The sequence below is a fragment of the Hemicordylus capensis genome, chromosome 5 (genome assembly GCF_027244095.1).
Source record: "Hemicordylus capensis ecotype Gifberg chromosome 5, rHemCap1.1.pri, whole genome shotgun sequence".
NCBI lineage: Eukaryota > Metazoa > Chordata > Lepidosauria > Squamata > Cordylidae > Hemicordylus > Hemicordylus capensis.
Window position 1 is genome coordinate 85,105,352 of NC_069661.1, and position 22,075 is coordinate 85,127,426.

Sequence of the window (22,075 nt, forward strand, 5' to 3'; positions counted from 1 at the left end):
TCAGGAGAGATCTGCTTAGGGTTGTTGCTGGCTCATTTGGTGGCAACTTGGAAGCAGGCTTATCTGTGACTGTTCCGGTGCTTTGGAATATGGGCCTTGTTGAAATAAGAGCATCTCCTTTTCTGGTTGTTTTCAGGAAGACCCTCAAGACCCACCTGTTTTTGCAGGCTATTAACTCTCATTGATTTTAATAACTTGTTTTATACAGGTTATTGTTTTAATGGTGTTTTGTGGAATTTTAATCTGTTTTTACTCTTTTATATTGAGCCCTTTTTTCACAATCATGAGAAAGGGCTCCAAGGGGCAAGGGGTGAAAGCCTTTAAAAGCTTGCTGGAGAGGACCCATTCTTCTTTTCTGGGTGTGCAGATTGCGCACCCAGATGATCCCCCACTGCAGCCAGCAGCAGGGAGCTTCGGGATCCAGGAGGACCTCAGAACTCCCATAATGAACTGTGTGAGTGTGCAGTGCATTATGGGGATCCCCTGGTGCTGGCAGGGAGCCCTGCAGTTTCCCAGCCCTAGCTGGAAACAGCAGGGGCTGGCAAACGGTCCAAAAATGAGGTTGAGAGAGCTCTTGCTCCCTTAACTTTGTCTTGAAGGCGGGTTCCAGAAGTGGGTTTGCCTCCTCTGGGATCTCATGCTTCTGCAAAATTGGTCCGGGCTTCCTAGGGCTGGGCTTTTGCCTGCATGTGAGAATAACCCCATTTAATTTGGTACACTGCCTAGATATGTACGTATCAGGTGGTACAAAAGTCTGATAAATAAATAATTTACGTAAATAATGAATGATTGGGTTCCCCCTTCCCATTTTATAGAGCTCTTATGTATGTAATTACAATCAAAGATCTTTGACAAGATAAGCTTTTCTATAAAGCAGATGAGGAAGTATATGAAAATGTCCAAAGGAAACATTTCCTTCATGACCACTAACTCAAATGTCTTGTAGGATTTTGGACCTATTCGTGTAGTGTTTCATGCAGACTGTTTCAGTATTTTTAGGTCTAAAATATTGAAATTGCAGTATGGAATTATAGCATCAGGCTGGATAAATTATTCCATTTCCATTAAAGATTAATAATTAAGAACTAAAATTCTTGACTGTTGAAACCTTAGAACAAATGTGGGATAGAATCTTAAAATATCCAACATGGCTTCAAAGATTCACTTACCAAATTCAGCATCTTGGCTTTTCTTTGGAGTATTTTCTTTCCCTGAACCACTTATGTGCAAAACAAACCTTACATCCAAGATGCATAGTGTATCCATTCAAACTGATCTGTGTGCTGTAGTTAGCAAGCAACAAAATCGTCCCCTGGTATGCTATGATGAAACAAAATTTCAGTGTGAACAATACCTAAAGACTATTTCTGTGAACAATACCCCAAAACTGTTTCTAGTCAATCAATCAATCAATACTTTATTACAGTCACAGACCAGTACAGTTTACAAACAGAAGCCCAGCAAAGTAAACCAACAGGGTTATGATACAGTAATTAAATACATAGATTAAACACATAGATCAGCTAGATTTTATCCTTAATGAACTCCTGGCGAATTTTACTAGCTATTAAAAAGAACTCAGCCACATTATAAGATCTTGAGTCATTCTGGTCAGTTAAAAGATAATCAAGATAAAAAAGAACCTCTACAACCTGGATGACAGCTAATAAAAGGAGTAAAATATTTATGCCATTTATCTCAGTAAAATTGGCATAAAGGAGTACATGTGCCGCCGTTTCAAAATCTCCCGAGTTGCAGAGACAAGTATGTTCTTTGTAGGGGATATTTTGATATCTCCCTCCCAGGACTGCTATTTGCAACGCATTACAGTGCCTGTGTCAAAGCTCTGTGATATTTTGGTACAGTTATCAAGTTTAGATATCTAGCAGGGTTGGATCTCAGAACATGGTTGCCCAAATGGACACCAACAAGAATAGAGCCCTGGTCAATTTAACACTCCATATCATATATTCTTTGTCTAAGGTTGGCCCTGACATTTTCATACCCCAGAGTTTTCAAAGCAGAATGAGAGAAACCATAATGATTCAACCTTAGTCAAACTCTCAGAAATGCCCATACCAGGTTAATAATGCAGCAAATGCCATCTGCTATTCTAGAAGGTTGTTTCACAAAAGTTCCATATGATTTCTGCCTCTGCCCTGTGCTAGTGGTTTGTTGGAAGATATTTCTCATTTCCTCTTTTACTGCACCATTTCCTAAGTGGCTCATTTAAAATTTCTAAACCCCCTTTTGGTGGGGAAAGTCTTCTGGTCTGATCTACAGAAGTTAGACTGCCACTGATATGGCAACTGATTAGTAAATTTTTCAAGTAATCTTGATGCTACCGAGTAAGGACTATTCTCTTACAATATGTAATTCATCCATGTGTTTTTGTTCCGTTTTGCTTACCCTTAAAAGTATGGATTTTATCTGCCTTGAGCATTTTTAACCTTTCTTCTATTGTGCACAACTTTTCTATGTGCATGTGTTGTGCTTTCTGCTTTGTTTATAATCTGTAGTTGCAACAATAAAAGCATTTACTACCGCTAATCATTATGGGCTTGGAGGAAGAATTACAATTTGGGGAAAGCTGATTTCCAAACCCCTCCCAATTGCAAGCTTGAATGAGATCACTAGTTGTAATTATGTTTATGTTGATGAAATACAGTTGCATCTTTTTTCCTCCTTCTGTTACTCCGGAATTCCTTTCACTTTTTTTTTTTACATTCCTCCTCCTATTTCTCTATAGTTATGTAATTGCCATATTAAACTTACTGTGTCCAAGATGAAATTTTTATGACCCAAATCATTTCTTATTTTTATTTGTATATTGGTGATGTTTGTCTCTCTTCTGCATGTAGTACTGGTGCTATTTTCTATTCCTCTTTGTGTCTTTCTGCTCAGCCTAATTCTGTTGCTTTATCTTGTCATTTATGTCTTTTTTGCTTTTGCTGCTTGTTATGAAAATCTTTCTTTCATTTACTTTTTGTTGTCTTGGCTGCCTATTTCATCCTGCCTTCAGTGCAAGTTATTGCATCTTACTTTTAAATCAGACTCTTTCTCCTAGGGGCAGTCCAAAATATTGCAGTACCTGAAATGCGGCACAAACTGCTGCCTCGCCCCATAACCAGACCCCTTTCAAAGCTAGCCCTTGCAAACTTTTAAATTGGTACAGTGTGAAGGATGGAGGGAGGTTGCTAGCAGCCTTGTCCTCTGTTTGCAAAGTTTGCAGATTGATTGCCAAGAGTTGCTCTTATGATGGCATCAGAAGGCATCTAGACACCCTGCTGGTGCCCCAACAATCTGCCGCCTAGGGTGATGGGCTCATTAAAAGACAAACCCCTGCTTGGTCCTCTTTGCCTTTCTTCCCTGATCTCTTATCTGTGTTTTCCAGACTTGTTATCTCAGTTTTTAAAATATTTATTAAACTATGAATCTCTACTTCATTTACTATTTATGCCCTTTCTTGCTTGCTTCCTCCTACAGCTGAAATTCTCTACATTCTCACCTATGTCATGGTACTACTTTCCTCTGTTATGAAATTTCTTAAAACCTCGCTGGCCTTTCCCTCCAAATGATAGTCTTTATGTAGAGTGAACATCATGAGTTTCCACTTATTGGAAAATAGGAAGATGCCTTACACCAAGTAAGACCATTGGTCCATCTAGCTCATTATTTTATACACTGACTGGCTTCAGCTTTCCAATAGTTCAGACAGGATCCTTTCCCAGCTCTACTTGGAGATGCCAGAGGTTCAACTTTGAATCTTCTGCATGCAAAGCAGATGGTCTACCACTGAGCTATGGACCCATCCCTATTTATGATAATGGCAGTCTTAATTTGTTAATTTGTATTGCGACAACAACAACAAATATTTATATACCACTTTTCAACAAAATTTTCCAAAGCGGTTCCATTCCCATGGATACAGCCTTTAAAAAAAAAATTCTTCAGTGCCTAGAACAATATGGACAGCAACAACGGGTTTTGCAATGTCAGTGATTGAATCCTTTGACAAAGCCAAAGCTTTGTCAAAGTTTCATTGGTCAGCCAATGAATATACAAAATATACAACAAAATATACAGTTACCCATTTTCCCTGTAATTAAGCAGACTGACTCCCAAGTAGAACATTTATAAAAGAAGTTTTAGTCACCCATTTTTAAGACTTTAATGCCAATTTTCTGCAAGGTGACCAGTAACATTGGAAACTGTCATGTGAGAACTGCAATGGATGCAGATCCTACTGCTGCAGTTGCAAGATAGTATTTATTCCAGCTGTCGATTACTGGAAATATTGTAGACCAAGGTTCCAACCTTTGGGTCCCCATATCTTGTTGGACTACAGCTCCCATCATCCCCAGCCATAATAGCTGAAAGCCATCCAATGTGGTTGGGGATGATGGAAGTTGTAGTTCAACAAGATATGGGGACCCATGGTTGGGGAACCCCTGTTATAGATGTTCTTCTATGCAATAGTTTAAAAAAAAAATCTGGGTGCTTTCCCCAGGTACAGTGTCCATGGCAATACCCACACTGTGATTAGGAAAGCCGAGTGACCAGCATGCTTAATCATGAAGATCTCTTGGATACAGTCTTATCAAACACTGTATTCACTGCAGACGGTGTAAAATGTGGTAATCTGTGTGAGAAGTGGGATTTGTTGGCACACCCCTATTCCCTCTGTGCCCAGGAAATACCTCTTCCTTGGTATTTAATGCCTGTATAGGATTTTTGTGCTAAGCCAATTCATACGATAAACAGAGAATATCTCCATGTGAGTGTATCTTTAGGAACATTTCAGATTGTTTGTCTATGCAGCAAAAGTATTGTGTGAAAAAACATGGGGGGGGGACAATATAATGTAAGGGTTAACATTATGGCTGCCATTATGGTTGCTAAGTAGATTCATATGATCGGGGGAAATGTTTTAATTAAAATAGAAATTGACCTATTCATCTTCCTTCTCTGCAGTTCTGACTTAGTAGGTGCCTTTTTTTACTTCCAGGTGTATTTGCATTTTGTGATTATTTTAACATTTCTTAACCTTAAAAATTATTAATGAATTTTCTATAAATTTGTGGCCAAGGGTCAAAAGAAAAATATATGCCAGCCTGTCTTTCCCCATGATAAAACAAATATTTAAATTTCAGTAGTAACATAAAGTGTATTTTTGTCATTCATAGTTTTATAGTATATCTCAGTATCATAAATCCTGCTTGATTAGATTAAACAGCCCATTGATGCATGAGATCATGTTTTACTACTGCTTCTGTGAGCCCTTGAGTAAATCTGAAGAGTGACACAACCGAGACATGTCTTAGTGAAATCATAATTTGCATTGCAGTATATTAAAAATAGTGACATTGAAATCTCTATTCAGAAAATGTTTCACAAAGATACAGCTATCACAAGTACCTTATATTTCACACAGTGTGCAGAAGAGAAATACATTTGTGATACAGACCATTGGCACCTTTTATTATGACAGCTATTGCAATGTTATTTGCAACCATATGAGATAAAGCTCAAAGAGAGTCGTTTATGGCAACATTACCCCCAGATTTCTTCCTAAGGTATTCAGTTCTCCAGCAGTTTTGATAGGTTTGGGCAAAAGTGTCTGCACTCCAGAAATAATTCTGGGTAGGGGCAAGTTCCATTAGTTGTAACTACAAGTCACTGGCCTAACTCTTTGAAATCTAGTTTCCTTCAGGACCATGTGAGACAGTTGGAAGTGGGAGGCACTGCTTTGCTGTGGTTCTGCTGCTCCCTCTTGGGTAGATTTCAGATGGTGTTGCTTGGAGACTATTGCTCTTGATAACAAGAGCAACATCTTGTTAATATCTACATGAAACCTCTAAGAAAGATTATCAGGAGATTTAATGCAGGGTGTTGTCAGTATAGTGATGACACCCAAATCTATTTCCCCATGTCAGCATCATCAGGCAGAGGCATAACTTCCCTAAATGCCTGCCTGAAGGCAGTGATGGGCTGGATGAGGGATAACAAATTGAAACTGAATCCAAATAAGATGGAGGTACTTATTGTGCAGGGTCAGAACGCAGGAGACAATTTTGATCTGCTTGTTTTGGATGGGATCACACTCCACCAGAAGGAACAGGTACATATTCTGGAAATGCTTCTGGATCCAAACCTCTCTCCAGGTCAGGGCAGTGGCCAGAGGTGCTTTCTCTCAATTTCAGCTGATACGCCAGCTGTGCCTGTTTCTTGAAATATACTCAAAATAGTACAGCATATGCTAGTAACCTCCAGACTTGATAACTGCAATTCACTCTATGTAGGGCTGCCTTTGCACATAGTCTGGAAATGGCAATTGGTGAAAATATGGCAGCCAGGTTGTTCTCTGGATCATCTCAAAGAGACCACATAGAACTACACTGGCTACCAATATGTTTCCAGACAAAATACAGAGTGCTGGTTATAACCAACTCTAAACAACTTAGGCCCAAAGTATTTAAGAGATAAGAAAATGTCTTCTTTGCTATGAGTCCTGCCACTCATTGAGATCATCCAGAGAGATCCATCTGCAGTTGCCACTGGTTCATCTGGTGGCTCCTGTTAATGAAACTGTTCCGAGGTGTTGGCTAAACACTTCAATTGGGCTTTTGGGCTAATGTGGAGAATCAGCATGACTATATGGAACAGTTCATTGCAGTATCAATTTGTGCAAGGTTTTGGTCTGGAAATGATGAGAAGACAGAAATATGGTACAGTCAGGTTTATTAAGGGATAATGGGTACAGGAAAATAAAAAGACTGCTGATTAGGCAAGGTGAGGAGGCAATGAAATCTTAATTAGCAGTTTTAACTACAGTCTCACAAAGAGGCGCCTTAGCTTAAGGTCAAAATTGTCAATGAATTAGCTTAAGGCTTTGCTTGAGAAAGGACCAAGATGTAGACTTAAAGAGGAAAGAGAAGGGAGCGAAGAGATTTAAAGGGATAGACAGTTAGTATTACCGTTTCCAATCCATTGGTGCTTTAGATGTACTTGCAGGTTGGAGTGCGTAGGTAAATTTCTTCGAGGGACAAAGCAGAAAGGCAGGAAAAAGAACAGGCAAGTGGCACAGAGTTGCCATCTGCAAGCCAGGGAACCAGGGTAGTATTTGGTTGCAGGATAGGTCCAGGTTCCTTCTCTGAGTTCTCTGTTGTGTTTTCCCTCCTCCTCCTTCTGTTTTCCCTCCTGTTCATTTGCTTGTGTCAGAAGTATAAACAGGCAGACCCTGGGGCAGTGCACGATCTCAGACTGCAGGGGCTGAAACTTGCATGTAACAAAGAAGTCCATGTTTACATGAACCAATCAAGTGGGTATGATATTTAAGAAACAAAAAATGGAATAGCTGGTCGAGAGATGTGCATGGAGTACTGAATGGGTGAACTCAAGTTCTTTATCTGAGACTGGGACATCTCTTTCTAGGAGAGAGATAGGTTTTCTTTTCCTGTTAACGATCCTACCTCTGGGTCCTTGCCAGCTCATTAATGTAGTGATAGGAGGCTGGGGGTGTGCCTTGCTTATCTGGGTAGTTGTAGGAGTGATTAGTGAGTCTAATCCCATTGCGAAGGGAGTTACCTATTTCTCTTGTGAAGGTCTCTTTGACCGGGTCTGCTTGCTCGCTTCCTCCTTTTTTTGTAAGAGAGGCCATGGGAGGGACTCCTTACAATCGTTTGTTATTCTGACCTTGGGCAATGTTGCCCCATGTTTGCTTGTGCTAAGTGACCAGTATTGCATAGTTTGCCAAATATGGGCATGTGCAGAGCTCACGATCCCATGAACTCATGTATCCAAGATGGAGTTTGCAAGCCTGCAACTCCAAATCACATAGAGGGGATGCTGTTTGCAGTCCCAAAACAAGCTGTTTCAGCAACACTACTCAGGGACAGACCTTCTCTTTTGCTGCCCCAAAGCTTTGAAATGCGTTCCTTGCCAAAATAAGAAGCTCCCCTTCTCTTACACATTCTAACAAGATTCTTAATATGCATTGATTCACCCGAGCTTTTTAACTAGAATTGAGGTTTTAAACTGTTTTAATGTTTTATTTTGTTTTATGTTTGTTGTATACTGCCCAGAGATGTGAGTTTGGGGCAGTATGCAAATGCAGTAAATGAATAAATAAAAATAAATTATTATTTCTGGATGCATCTGAATCTTCCATAATCATTAATGGCATTAGCATATATACTAAGACCCACACCACTCCTTTATGGAATGTCGGCCATCAAACACTGAATAAGTTAAATAGAAAGAACCCAAAAGCTATTCATAGAGTTTTACATGGACAACAAAGGGAACATGTTTAATTTAGATAATAAGCTTTGGATAACTGCTGTTGGGACAATTGGGGTCTTGCTGTTTATCAATCTCTACAGCTTGAAGTCTGTTGAATTCAAGATTCGACGTTTGTAGACAAGTCACAAACTAATGGGAGAATACAGGAAAAGGTGCCTAAAATAAAAAGCACAGAATGATAAAACAGATTATCAGTAGTGCTGAAGCACCTACATGACAGTTTATGAAATGAATGAATTATGCTCCACAGACAGACACCTTATTCTGGCTACCTAAATGACAACTAGCAAGCCAGAGGTTGCAGGTTTGAATCCCTGCTGGTATGTTTCCCAGACTATGGGAAACACCTATATCAGGCAGCAGCGATATAGGAAAATGCTGAAAGGCATCATCTCATATGTGCGGGAGATGGCAGTGGTAAACCCCTCCTGTATTCTACCAAAGACAACCACAGGGCTCTTGGGTCGCCTGGAGTCAACACTGACTCGACGGCGCACTTTACCCTTAAAGAACACATGCTCTCCGTTGGGTGAAGCATCCAGCTAACTGTTAATTTCTTCAGTTGACACTCAGGTGGAAAACTAGAAATGCCATCATTTTGTTGGAAACAAATCCATAGATGGATAGAGGATCTGTCAAGATGTTTCTGATGATATGTTCAAATTGTAATTTTATTATGATGTCCATTAAGCTATTGTATTATTATTATTATTATTATTTTTAAAAAACCCAGCTTCAGTCTGCCTCACTGCACCAGCCAGTTTCTGTTTCGCCTCACTGCAAAAGAAATGCAGGAATGTGGTATGCAAAGCAACCTTGTGATAAATCTTTTTTTGAAAATAAGACTCTTTCAAGGTGGTGGTGGGAAATGCTTCTTGAAAAAATACTTTTAAAATCCTTCAGTATCTTGTTATGCTGCTTTTAACCTTCCGAATGCCACTTATCTATCTTCATCTTTTTTGTGTACAGGCTGTTTTCCCCACTGGACATTTTCTTTTCAGTGCCACTGACAATAATAGCATGTGACACTTGCAACACCAATCAAATATTAATAGTGTGCAGTGCTGAAATTGTAAATATTGTATTATGCTTTGCACTTTGTAGGAAGTATACTCAGAAGATATTTCCACAATAACTCCCATATCAAAATATTATTAGTGGTGATGACCTATGACAGTGGAAAACTTATCTGGGATCATATTTCACATTACTTCATTTCGGTTCAACAAATCCATGGATATTGCACATTTACAAAATATGCTACAAATGTTATGATCATAATTCTAATCAAAACTATATTTTTAAAATTATGTTTAAGGCTCTTTGCTTCTTTATTGCTGAGGACACAACAATACCTCTACAACATAAGAATGCAAATATTTTGCCATGAACATGACTGCATAAATGCCTCATATCTTTACAAGTAGGTTCTCTGGAGCAATAATCAGGGCTGTTTTCAGATTCACCTGAAGAATTTCTGTGAAATTTTTAAGACTTCCCAATATTTTTATAAGCTACTGCTGAAATTTTTTAGTCCCAACTGAAACATACAATTTTCTTCTGTTTTTAGTCGACTTACCATTAAGCTTACAAGATCACCCAGCATTCCATGTGTGTGTGTCAACTTTGCAATGCCTGGACCAATATGAACCAAATAGGGTACAGTTGTAGGGACACATAAGGACATCTCAGCACTGTAGTTTGTGATGATGTCATCCACCTCAATTCAAGATGGTGGACGCATAAACATTTGAGGTGCAAGTAAGTTAACCTGTGTCCTGATCAGAATTCTGATCATAAATTCTGATTAACCAATTTGAACCAAATTTGGAACCAGATTCAAAAAACACCTAGCAGATTCTAAATATATAAATAAGGAAAAACCATGGTCAATACATATGAAAAATAAACATAAAAGAATAACAATGCCTCTCAAAGTAAGCATTTTCGAATCTGAACATTGTACACTTAAAAGAAAGATAAGGGAAGCATTATATCTGGATGAACTACTAGAGATGTGCACTAATTGATTTTTTTCAATTTGATTTGTACCTAAATTGAATCACCCCTGATTTGTTTTGGGTCCGAATCTGGCCAGCTAGCACAGGGGCAATTTGTTTTGGCCACAAATATCCTGAAACAAGAGGAATTGGATACAAAGGATACAAATCATTTTGTACCCAAATCGATTCGCACAGACAGCAGGCACAAGCAATGATTCTCTCAGCAGCAGGAAGGGGGTAGGAAAAAATTGTCTTCTCTTTTCCTCCACCAGGAAAGCAGGAACAAAAAGGCAGAGAATTCACTCCAGGCAGTAGGCAGGCAAGGCTCCTCTAGCGTGCGCGTTCTCTCTCTCTCTCTTCTCCCAGAGGCAGAAAGGTGGCTGTATATTTGAAAATCCCTCCTTCAAACTCCCCCCTCGCTTGTCTCTTCTTTGACCCTTCCCCTGTGGGGTCAGTCACCCCTGGCAAGATCTGAATGGAAACGAGCCAATCTGGAACCAGAGGGGAATTGCCAGCCAATCATTGCACACTGTAAGGCACCAATCCAAAGCTTGGGCAGGCGGAATTTTTTTTTTAAAAAAAAATCCTGACACAAAATGGAGACTGCAAGAGAGATTGCCACAAAATGGATGTCTGAATCTACAAATTTATCTTGTATGAAATCTCGGTGATTTGTTTTGGACCCTAATCTGGCCAGCTAGCACAGGGATGATTTGTTTTGTCCACAAATCGCTCCAAACAGATTCGGGTACAAATCGTTTTGTAACCAAATCGATTCGCACATGCCTGTATGCTACAGCCAGAGGTTAATGACAAACAAGAAATTTGTTTCTTTCTTTCTTTGTTTGTTTGTTTATTCAATTTTTAGACCACCCTTACAAAATAGCTCAGGGCGGTTCACAAACATCAAAGACCCTTTAAAACAATTTAAGGCCACTGGAAGGCCAGGCTGAACGGGTAGGTCTTTAGGGCTCTCCTAAATTCCAATAAAGAATTCAAATTACGGATGTCTGCTGGGATGCATTCCACAGTCCAGGAGCGACTGCAGAGAAGGCCCACCTCTGGGTCGCCACCAGACAAGCTGGTGGCAACTGGAGCCGGACCTCCTCAGATGATCTTAGCATGCGGTGGGGATCAGACCGAAGAAGGCACTCTCTAAGGTAACCTGGACCTAAGCCATTCAGGGTTTTAAAGGTAATAGCCAGCACTTTGTATTTTGCTCGGAAACATATTGGCAGCCAGTGCAGCTGTTTCAAAACAGGCATAATATGGTCTCTCCATGTTGCACCGGAGACCAGCCTTGCTGCCGCATTTTGAACTAACTGAAGTTTCCGAACTACATACAAAGGCAGCCCCATGTAGAGTGCATTACAGTAGTCAAGCTTGGAGACTACCGGCTGGTGCATCACTGTTCTGAGGTCATCCTCCTCTAGGAATGGATGCAGCTGTCGAATTAGCCTAAGCTGATAAAAAGCGCTCCTGGCCACAGCCTCCACCTGAGATACCAGAGTGAGGCCTGGATCCAGGAGTACCCCCAAGCTGCGTTCCTACTCCTTCTGGGGGAGTGTAACCCCATCCAGCACAGGGAGATATAACTCATCCCTCAGATCCTGAGCCCCTACAATGAGCACTTCCGTCTTGCTTGGATTCAGCTTCAATTTGTTATCCCTCATCCAGCCCATTACTGCCTGTAGGCAGGTATTTAGGGAATGAATGCCATTTCCTGATGATGCAGATGAAAAAGAGAAGTAGATTTGGGTGTCATCAGCATACTGATAACACCCAGCACCAAATCTCCTGAAGACCTCACCCAGCGGTTTCATGTAAATATTGAAAAGCATTGGTGACAGAATGGAGTCCTGAGGGACTCCATATAACAGTTCTCGTTGAGAAGAGCAACTGTCACCAAGCTCCACCATCTGGGATCTGCCCAAGAGATAGGAGCGGAACCACTGCAGAGCAGCACCTCCTATCCCCAACTCCACCAGGTGATCCAGAAGGATACCATGGTCAATGGTATCGTACGCCGCTGAGAGATCCAAGAGAACCAACAGAGTCACACTCCCTCTGTCGATTCCCCGGTATAGGTCATCCATCAGGCCAACCAAAGCTGTCTCAACCCCATAGCCCGCTCTAAAGCCAGTTTGAAATGGGTCTACATAGGAACATAGGAAGCTGCCATATACCAAGTCAGACCATTGATCTATCTAGCTCAGTATTGTCTTCACAGACTGGCAGTGGCTTCTCCAAGGTTGCAGGCAGGAATCTCTCTCAGCCCTATCTTGGAGAAGCCAGGGAGGGAACTTGGAACCTTCTGCTCTTCCCAGAGCGGCTCCATCCCCTGAGGGGAATATCTTACAGTGCTCACACATCAAGTCTCCCTTTCATATGCAACCAGGGCAGACCCTGCTTAGCTAAGGGGTCAAGTCATGCTTGCCACCACAAGACCAGCTCTCCTCTCCTAGATAATCAGTTTCCTCCCAAACCGCCTGGAGCTGGTCAGCCACCACCCTCTCGATCACCTTGCCCAACCAAGGGAGATTAGAGATTGGCCTATAATTACCCATCACCGAGGGATCTAGGGAAGGCTTCTTAAGAAACGGTCTAATTATTGGCTCCTTCAAGCATGGAGGCACCTTACCCTCCCTCAGCGATGCATTTATGATATTCACCAGGCCTCCTCGAATAATCTCCCTGCTAGATCGAAGCAGTCAAGTCGGGCATGGGTCCAGAGAACAAGTGGTGGACCGCACCGCTCCAAGCAGCTTGTCCATATCCTCAGGAATCACAGATTGAAATGGATCCAACCTAATACTGCAAGAAGGATTGCTGGACACCTCCTTCGTAGACCCTGCAGAAATGACGGAAATCTTAAAGTACACAGACCATTAAAGGATGTAAATCACATTTTTGTGTCATACCCTCCCTTTTCCAGGTTTTTTCTCTCTCACTGTCAGCTATAACCAGGCATAGCTGTGAGTCATCAATCTTTTCCTCTTCTCCCTTCCCCCATTTTTAATATATTACCCAGGTGTTTAATTAGATTGGGGAAAGGTCTTGTATATAAGTGTGGATTTTAAACAGTAAGATACAGAACACTGAAGCTGACGTATATACATCGAAACGACTGTTCTTTGTTGCAATTCCCTCTTTCTATGTTTTAATTTATGCAACTTTTTAAAAGGTGTGGAGAAAAGTAAATTTGGAACAGTTGTGGGGACATATAACACCTTAAATGCATAGTTTGTGATGATGTTATCCTTCCCTATTAAACATGGTTGATGCATGAACATTTGAGGAACAAGTGGGCTAACTTATGAACTGCCTAACCAATTTGGACCAAATTAAGTCTAATTGTGGGGCTAGCTAAAGGAAAGTAGGCAGATTAGTTCTTACTAGAACAACTTGTTAAATATTTTGAGATGTTCATTGAAGGTGATCCTAGGGTACCTGAAGAAGGCTGCTGCTGCTACACCAAGGATTGCACTGTTGGAAGGTAGTCAGAATCCTGTTTCTTCTAGTTGGGGATCTATAGTGCCTCATGGCCTTTGATGTTTGAATCTTGGTGTCCCCCCCCCGTGTATCTCCTGTTCAGCACCCTTTCTCTTTTTCTTTGTGGTCTGTGGACATGTGCTGCTAACCTTCTCACTCCAGCAGGATTCCTGTGCTTTTGATTATTGCATAACAGACCATGGAGTCATGAGTGTAGCGCCCGTTGGACAAGAGGGACAAATGTCCCTGGGTCCAGAGGGTCAGGGGCCCCCCAAGCAGATCGGACCAGACTGCCCTTGCCCCGCCGTGCTCTTGCCCTGCCGTCGCTTCTTATTTTTGCACTTGTTGCAGTGGCGGCAGCTGGCTCTGTGGGTGGGCCAGGTGGACGTCTCCTTTCTGGCCAGCTGGTGTGCCTCTCTCTCTCTCTTGCCAGCCAGCTGAACTGTGTGCCCATGCAGTTCGGACTATTTATTGATTGATTTGATTTGATTTGATTTGATTTCTATACTGCCCTTCCAAAAATGGCTCATGGCAGTTTACACAGAGAAATAATAAATAAATAAGATTGATCCCTGTCCCCAAAGGGCCCACAATCTAAAAAGAAACATCAGATAGACACCAGCAACAGTCACTGGGGATACTGTGCTGGGAGTGGATAGGGCCAATTACTCTCCCCCTGCTCAATAAAGAGAATCACCACGTTAAAAGGTGCCTCTTTGCCAAGATGGACTATGGAGGTCGCATCCTCGTGACATCACAGGCATGCAATGTCAATAGTCAGAATAGTTCAGCCGGCTGGCAAGAGAAATAGAGGCACGCTGGTCGGGTGGAAAAGAGGGACCTGGCCCAGTCACAGCGCCCACCCAGAGAGGAGAGGCCAGGCCCAGCCTGCACTCTTAGCGGGGGAAGATAAGCAGCAGCAGTGGAACAAGAGCATGGGTGGGCGGGTGGAGTTGTTTGTTGCCCCGCTCCTTGCGTCTGATGTCAGATGCAAGGGGTGTGACTTGGGGCACTCGCATGCTTTGCGTGTTCAATAGAAGGGCTCCCCTCCAAACATTTTGTCCTTGGGTCCCCAGGGGTCTCACTACCCCCCTGCATGTAGAATGTACAGTAATACCTTTCATGTTGCCTGCAAAAGTGCAAGAGACTTTCTGGAATGAAGCAAGTTGGCAGTTCTACAGATGAGTGTCTGGAAGTTCCCTGGTCGCTACTACTGGTTATGCTGTAGGTCTCTCTTATGGTCTGCATGGCACTGGGCATGTAGAAAGTCATGTCCTCTGCAGGGTGGACATCAGCCTCAGGAAAGCAAAGGGAGAAAAAGAGTAAAAAAACAGTGGCCAGTAGTTTCAACACATGATCTGTAGTTCTTGATGCATGATAGGTGTCCCCTGTTGGGTTAGAGCAGGCCTGCTCAACTTAGGCCCCCCAGCTGTTTTTGGACTACAACTCCCATAATTCTCAGCCACAGCAGCCAATAGCCAGGAATTATGGGAATTGTAGGCCAACATCTGCAGCACGGCCGAAGTTGAGCAGGCCTGGGTTAGAGGCTTCAGTGACTGAGGCAATATTTACTCCTCCCCTGTGGGAAGTTGCTATGGAATTCTGTGAGCAGTGACTACTTATTGTGCTTCATTTGGCCAGACTGTGATCCTTCAAAGCAAAGGGAGTCATGAGCGTTTGGCTCCAATTACCGGAATGGAATGCCTTATGCTCCAAGAGAGAGCTCACCAAGAGAGAACTTACCTGCATGCTGGGTTTCATGGACAGCAGGGCAAGAAAGTCTATTTTCTCCTATTAAGCTCTTAACTGTTGAAGAGATGGAATGGTTATCCAATGCAATTTAGCCAGGACACAGCTGAAAATGCTGAAGGCAATGTGGAGGGAAGAGATGTGGGAGATATTTGCAGCAGTCATCTTAGTCTTAACCCCTGCTAACTGGGCAAACAGGCACCTTCTTAACATGGTGATTCTCTTTATTGAGCAGGGGGAGAGTAACTGGCCCTATCCACCCCCAGCACAGGACCTCCAGTGACTGTTGCTGGTGTCTGTCTTGTGTGGGGGGTTTTAGATTGTGAGCTCCTTGAGGACAAGGAGCCATCTTATTTATTTATTATTTCTCTCTGTAAACCACTTTGGAAACTTTTATTGAAGAGCAGTATACACGCGTTTTTGTTCTTGTTGTTAATTGCATCCTCTGTCATGATAGAGTGAACAGAGGAGGAAGAAGCACATGCAGGATATTTTGGCACTGCTAGATTCAGTAGAATATTTTCATGACTATGCCAGTGTACGGGCTGGGAGTAAGGTCTAGGTTTTGGCACAATTCCATTCTACACGTCACACTTCTGGCACACCCCCATTGCCACCCAGTTTTGGGCCCTTCACCAATATAGGTGCTACAATGTAGTGGATATGCTGGCACAACAACCACTTGTGTATCAGGAATGTTAGATACAGGAGGACTAGGGATGTGCACAAAACCGGTTTTTGTGGTTCAGTTCTAATTAGAACCAAACTCAAACCAGCTCTACCAGCTCTGGTTCTAAACTGTTAGAACTGGCCCATGGTTCAGTTCTAATTACACCCCCCCCGAACCAGTTCTAAAAGGTTCTCTACAGGGAATAATGGGGCTCCGACTGGCCCATTATTCCCTATTGGTAGCACCCAGAGGTGCCAAGGTAGGGTGTGTGGTAGGCCCCCATGGGCCTACCACCCAAGCCCCAAAGCAATCAGTCAAAAGGGCGATTTTTAATTATTATTATTATTATTTTTAAAAAATTATTATTTGTTTCATAGGGAGTAAAGGGGATTGGATTTTATTGATGTCACATAGATTCTACATAATGAATCCCTACGTGGAATCTATGGGCTATCAGAGAATTCAACACTAGTTGGCACCCATGGGGGCCCACCCCACCAACCAACCACCCTACTTTGAAACCCCTAGCTGCGCCACCAGACCAAACACCCAATGCAAAGTCACAAAACCCACCCAAGTGACCAAAATAAAAACTACAAGAACACTACAGACCTAGCCTAAAACCACAAAACTTGCTACAGAGACACCACAAACCACGTGCAAACCACAAACCTATCTGAAAACTGCAAATCTCACCTGACCAAGACAAGAAGGCATAATCCAAATTAACAAGCAGTAGCCACAGAAGACTGCAAACCTGCTGGAGCAAACCAAACAAGCCAACACTACAAACATGTTGCAAACCACAAACCTACTAATACCACCAACACAAACTACAGAAAAAACATTTAGACACAGGTGTTTCAGAAAAAGCAAGCTAAGCATTTAAAAAGCAACATTTATAAAACAAAGCAATTCTTTAAAATGACATTTTAGACATTTTAAGATGTCTAGGACTGGAAAGACCCAAGTTCAAATCCCCATTCAGCCATGAAACTCACTGGGTAACTCTGGGCCAGTCACTTATCTCTCAGCCCAACCTACCTCACAGGGTTGTTGTGAGGATAAACGTAACCATGTACACTACTCTGGGCTCCTTGAAAAAAGAGTGAGATATCAATGTTAAAATAAAATAAAATAAAATAAATAGGAAACTATTAATTAAGCCAGGAAATAAAATCTTAAATATTGGCTTTAAAAAAAAATTGAAAATAGACTCCCCAGAGAGAGACAGACATGCAGTGTGCTGGTGTAGTAGTTAGAGTGCTGTCTAAGGGTTGGTAAGACCCAAGTTCATATCCCCATTCAGCCATGAAACTCACTGGCTGACTCTAGGCCAGTCACCTTCCTCTCAGCCCAACATACCTCACAGGGTTGTTACGACGGTAAACATAACCATGTACACCACACGCTCCTTGGAGGAAGAGTGGGATATAAATGTAAAAATTAAATAAAAATAAAATATATATAAATAAATAGGAAGCAATCAATTACTACAGTTGAAACAAGCACACTACATAAGAGGCAGCCAGGAAATAAAATACTTAAATACTGTTAAAAAAATTTTTTTAAAAAGTTGAGTGGCGGGGAAGCAGGAGTCATTCAAACCTCTCTCTGGAGACCACCACAAGCAAGGGAAGCTTGCCTTACCGATTTCTGAAGCAGCAGCAGCAGTAGTATGAGCTCATCAGTTAGCAGCAGAGTGAGACACAAGCAGCAGCACAGAGCAGCAGAAAAAGCACAAGGTGGTTTTTTAATTTACTTTGAATAACCCTCCTGGAGCATCCATCTTTGTCCCTCACCTCTGGCCAATAGGGTGACAAGTGTCACTGAGTGACACACTGCCAACGCCACTCAAAGGGCCAGTCTGGCCAATCGGGGGTCCGCAGCACAGCCAATCGCTCTCCCACAAAATGGATGACAATCTCTCTTTTACTCAAAATGGAGGCTCAAGCCTGCTAGAACCAGCTTTTTAAAAAAATTATTTATTTATTTTATTTACCTTATATAATACCGCCTTTCTAAAAATGGCTCAGTCTATTAATGGCTATTAGCGCTGGGCTCAGTCCGGTTTGACCTAGGATAGGCTCTATTTTTTATTTTGGACTCCGGGCTCGACCTAGAACCTTTGAGCCAGGCGGGGTTTGATTTGGAACTGATTCTAGATCGAACCAGTTCACACATCCCTAAGGAGGACCTTGTTAAACGCAGGTCCAACACTTGCAGTCAGGGGCGTAACAAGGTTGGCTTGGGCCCAGAGACAAGTTTTTAAAATGGGCCCCCACCACCACCCATCATCCATCACTGCCTTCCTCTTCTCCTCCTGGCCCAATGTAGACTCTGCTAACTATCCCAACTAGTTAAAAGGTGTAAATTACAGCACAGCAGAACCAAATTTATTGACTGCCTGACTCCCTTAGACTTGAGGCGGTTTACATAATTAAAACAACAGCAGCAGGGTGGGGTGGGAGGAAAACACACACACACCCCTAAAACCCTGGCAGAATAGATAAGTTTTCAGAAGTTTCTTAAAGGACAGAAGGGAGGGGCATTAGGAATCTCAGGAGGCAAGGTATCTCAAATAAATGTGAGGCTGGATGGGATGGGATACAGAACGGGCAGAAAGCAGATTATAATCATGCAGGAAATGAAATGAAATGACCATGAATGGAACCTTGCACAACTACTGACCTTTCTCCAATTTGGGAGAGCTAGGAAGAGAGGCTTCTTCTCCTTCATCATGTATACTTTTAAAAGACCCATAGGATCTCATGTGCCAAGGACAGGTCTGTAATGTTTGAGTGATTTCTCCACTCTCTTTCCTAACTTTGCATGTTAAGTGATTAAGAGTCAAAGAACAGCCTTGGATGTTAAAAGGGGGTTGATAAACGGAGCCAAGGAACTGTGAAAAGCACACACTTGTCACTCTTCCCCTGTGTGTGCCTCTTCACTTCTGTTTTCCTGATGGGGGGAGGGAGGGGGAGCAGAGCGTTGCCATTAAAAATGAATAAAGGCCCTTCGCGACGCTCTGCTTCCCCTTCCTCCCCCCGCCCTTTAGGGAAACCTCCTCTCTTCCTTGCTCTCCTCTCCAACTGACCTCTTCTCTTCCTTGCTCTCGGCGGCATCAGCGTCCAGGAAGCAGAGCCGAACCACCCAATCATGTGCCTGCCTTTCCTTTCTTTATCATGTGGGGTGCTGCCAGCCAATGAATGGGCAAGGAGGAGGAGCTGACAAGGGAAAAGGGAGGGGGGAAGGAGGGCAAGAAAATACGGCGCGCTCACACGAACATGGAGGGAATTTTTTTAAAAAAAATAAAATAATTCAAATTGAAGGAGCTGCAGCAGGTGCTGGTGAGGGGAGGCACGTGACATGTCTCTGGAGGGCCCCCTCAGAGGCCAGGGCCCCTAGACAGCTGCCTCCCCTTGCCCGATCATACTTACGCCCCTGCTTGCGGTTTTGCGTATCCGTGGTCAGGTAATTGGCACCCAACCTCAGAATATGTGAGGTAAACCTTTCACAAAAAGGGGTATTTTGTTCTGACTGCAGAGGTCATTTCTGGCCACCATTCTGGTCACTGGAACAATTTTGTGGCTCATTTTATTTAAAAAAAACTGAAAAAATCATTTTTGGGCGGGGACATATTTTGGCATTTGGGGGGAGCATTGCTAAGGTGCTGGAGTCCCAAAGACCATGGTAGAGCACTTTATTTTGTGTGTTCCCCCCATTTTGGCCTGCTTTTACCACACTTTACCAGCCTCCAGGAAACTAACCCCAGTGACTTCATTGACTGCAATGATCCAGTATTTGTAGTTTCCTTAACTGCAGCAATGTCGGGGAAAGGAACCCCTGCAAATACTGAGGTTTCCCTGTACTTCACAAAATCCTAAATTGTTCCTCCCAATTCGTAATTCTGGTGCATTACAATCCACTTTGTCATTGTTAGGCATGCTACTTTAAATTTTAGTCTCAAATATTCCATGTTGAGAAGATTTTTTCCAATTAGAAGTATATCTTCTTTTTTAAAAATGCAAAGGGATCTTCTATATCCATTCTAGTTTTATGTAATGAATGGTAGGTTGAATAATGTTGTGATGGTACAGTTTCTGTAATCACTTGCATTTTCAGTGCTTGGAGTATGTGTAGTCCCACCCACCCACAGCCACAGATAGTTAAATTAGGCAAGCTGGATAAGTGATTTTGCCTAGACGCTTTGAAATAGAATCATTCAAGGCAAATGGTTTTAATAACTTGGCTCCAAATGAAGAGTAGTGAAATGAAAACAAGCTCAGTGAGCTTTTGTGCAAATGGATAGATCTGCAGATTTGACTTTTTCTCACAGGCCAAGTCAGTAGAAACATTTGTCAGTGCATAGCAAAACATTAAAATGCAAAGAGTTATGTTTAAGCACTGTTGGTTTAAGCTATGCATGATTCATTTAGCTTGCACAGGCCTAATCAGGATTTGATCAGATTAATTTTGTTTTTATTGATGGATGTGTTATTAACAGCTTATTGTTTATCTTCCAACTTGTTCCTTCTCCTTTTGCTATAGAATAGGGAGAAATGATTTCCTTTAGAATGTAGATCCCAGTCTCCAGTGGATAATTCTATTTAAGGATGACCACAAGGTTTCTTAACAGAGGGGCCCATAGCTCAATGGTAAAGCATATGCTTTTCATGTTAAAAATAAAATAAAATCCTGCATTCATTCTCCAGCATCTCTTAGGTTTGGAGTAGCAGAGCTACCCACTGACCATGGAGAGCTGCAACCAATGAGGACAAATAGTGCAGATGAACTTGTAGTATGACTTCATGTATTGGTTTGTACGAGTTGGCCATGAGAGGTTGTTAGGCAGCTTCATGCAATTATTTAATCAGATCTCCGTTTAATATGAAAAATCAAGGACTGTGGACTGCACATCTTTCTTGATTTTTACTTTTAACTACTATTTAAAGTAAACAGTGTCATGATCCTCATATATCATTAAATTTTTGATTTAAATAATTAAATCAAAAAGTCTGAAGCCTTTCTGTTCTGATTTATAGATTCTGTGGTTTAAGGGAATGTGAAACATTTCTAATCTTACACAGCATGAGGCATAATGGGAATGTTAATTTAATAACGTGTGGGTGTGCGTGCATGCATGTGTGCACAAAACTTATACAAAATGCAGTATGGTCCACGTACATTACATGTATGTGGCAGTTTCCAAAAGCCTCTGAAAGAGGAGTTCCTCCTCATTTTATACCCCACTCAGCAGTATTCACTGTTTAACTAGTCATGACAAATCCAAGACAAAGATCATTCTAACAAAAAATAAAATCTATCTTTGTTTCTTTGTTTCTTTGTTTCTTTGTTTCTTTCTTTCTTTCTTTCTTTCTTTCTTTCTTTCTTTCTTTCTTTCTTTCTTTCTTTCTTTCTTTCTTTCCTATAGCCTCTTCTTATTTTTTGGCTTAGCTGGCTTCCCAGTGATTTGCTATAGTACTCAAACAAGACTTGATGGAGATACAGATTAGGACATGTTTAGAACAGATTGTTGCTTGAATGAACAGTATTTTGAAGATAGCCAGCTTAGGGCTATTTGTTGCAATGCAGTAAGAGAAAATTTTTAAAAAATGAATGCTGTGGTTTAGCAGGTAGTTCTCATGAAATCACTTATACAGATATATACTTATATATCAAGAGATTTGGTACTGGGTGTTATCAGTATGCTGATGACACCCAAATCTACCTCTCCTTTTCATCTGCATCATCAGGAAATGGCATTCATTCCCAAAATGCCTGCCTACAGGCAGTAATGGGCTGTGTGAGGGATAACAAATTGAAACTGAAACCAAGCAAGTTGTAGGTGCTCATT

The 22,075-nt window shown here is 41.8% G+C and overlaps 1 protein-coding gene across 32 annotated transcripts in view; it reads left to right on the forward strand.

Moving 5' to 3' along the window:
* Positions 1-22,075, forward strand: part of TENM3 (teneurin transmembrane protein 3) — a 2,371,016-nt gene that overhangs the window by 2,149,376 nt on the left and 199,565 nt on the right. Inside the window, exon 1 of one of the 32 annotated variants that reach the window (XM_053252638.1) lies at positions 19,694-19,723. The exons of the other annotated variants lie outside the window; for them this stretch is intronic. The gene's annotated coding sequence lies outside the window, so the exon portion shown is untranslated. Of the gene's footprint in view, positions 1-19,693; positions 19,724-22,075 lie in introns of those variants that run through there. 32 annotated transcript variants of the gene reach the window in all.